Source organism: Otolemur garnettii, unplaced genomic scaffold (assembly GCF_000181295.1).
Source record: "Otolemur garnettii isolate 467f Iridium unplaced genomic scaffold, OtoGar3 scaffold00011, whole genome shotgun sequence".
Taxonomy (NCBI): domain Eukaryota; kingdom Metazoa; phylum Chordata; class Mammalia; order Primates; family Galagidae; genus Otolemur; species Otolemur garnettii.
In genome coordinates, this window is record NW_003852406.1 from 30,376,731 (window position 1) to 30,378,064 (window position 1,334).

General features: G+C 41.7%; 1 pseudogene; it reads left to right on the top strand.

Moving 5' to 3' along the window:
* Window positions 1-751, top strand: LOC100944588 (annotated as a pseudogene).
* Window positions 752-1,334: the final 583 nt, after the last annotated feature.

Below are 1,334 nucleotides of genomic sequence, written 5' to 3' on the forward strand. Positions count from 1 at the left end.
ATGGAGGGTGTCAAAGAGAAGAAAAAGAAGGTTCCTGCTGTGCCAGAAACCCTTAAGAAAAAGCGAAACAATTTCGCAGAGCTGAAGATCAAGCATCTGAGAAAGAAGTGTGCCCAAAAGATGCTTCAAAAGGCAAGGAGGAAGCTTATCTGTGAAAAAGCTAAGCATTATCATAAAGAATACAGGCAGATGTACAGAACTGAGATTCGGATGGCTGGGATGGCAGGAAAAGCTGGCAACTTCTATGGACCTGCAGAACCCAGATGGCCTTTGTCATCAGGATCAGAGGTGTCAATGGTGTGAGTCCAAAGGTCCAAAAGGTGTTGCAGCTTCTTCGCCTTCGCCAGATCTTCAATGGAACTTTTGTTACGCTCAACAGGGCTTCAGTTAACATGCTGAGGATTGTAGGACCATATATTGCATGGGGGTACCCAAATCTGAAGTCAATAAATGAGCTAATCTACAAGCGTGGTTATGGCAAAATCAATAAGAAATGAATTGCATTGACTGATAACAGTTTGATTGCACGATCTCTTGGTAAATATGGCATCATCTGCATGGAGGATCTGATTCATGAGATCTATACTGTTGGAAAATGCTTCAAAGAAGCAAATAACTTCTTGTGGCCCTTCGAGTTATCATCTCCACAGGGGGGGAATGAAGAAAAAGACAACCCACTTTGTAGAAGGTGGAGATGCTGGTAACAGGGAAGACCAAATCAATAGGCTTGTTAGAAGAATGAGCTAAGGTGTCTGCCCTGATTGTTTTTGTAATCTGGTCAGTTAATAAACGGTGACTGCTTTCAAATTGAAAAAAAAAATTTACTTTTTTAGCTCTTATTTTTAAATGCCAGAGCCAGGCACAGTGGCTCATCCCGGGACTTGGGAGGCAGAGGCCAGAAGATCATTTGAGGCCAAGAGTTTGAGAAAGCTTGGGGAACACAGGAGACTATACTTCTATTAAAAAATAATTTTTTTTTAATTATAGGTCACAGTGAACCCAAGAGTTTGAGGTTGCTGTGAGCTATGACACCACAGAAGCACTCTACCAAGGGTGACAATGTGAGACTCTGTCTCAAAATATATATATACACACACACATAAATTAGCCAGGCTTTGTGGCAGGCCCCTGTAGTCTCAACTTAGGAGGCTAAGTCTGGAGTATCACTTGAGCCCAAGAGTTTGAGGCTGCAGTGAGCTTTGATGATGCCATTGCACTCTAGCCCAGACCACAGAGAAACCCTGTCTCAAAAAAAAAAAAAAATTCACAAGGAAAACATATATAGATGAATCCTTTTGTGTTTGTTCATGGAACCAAATTCTACAAAGTCTTGC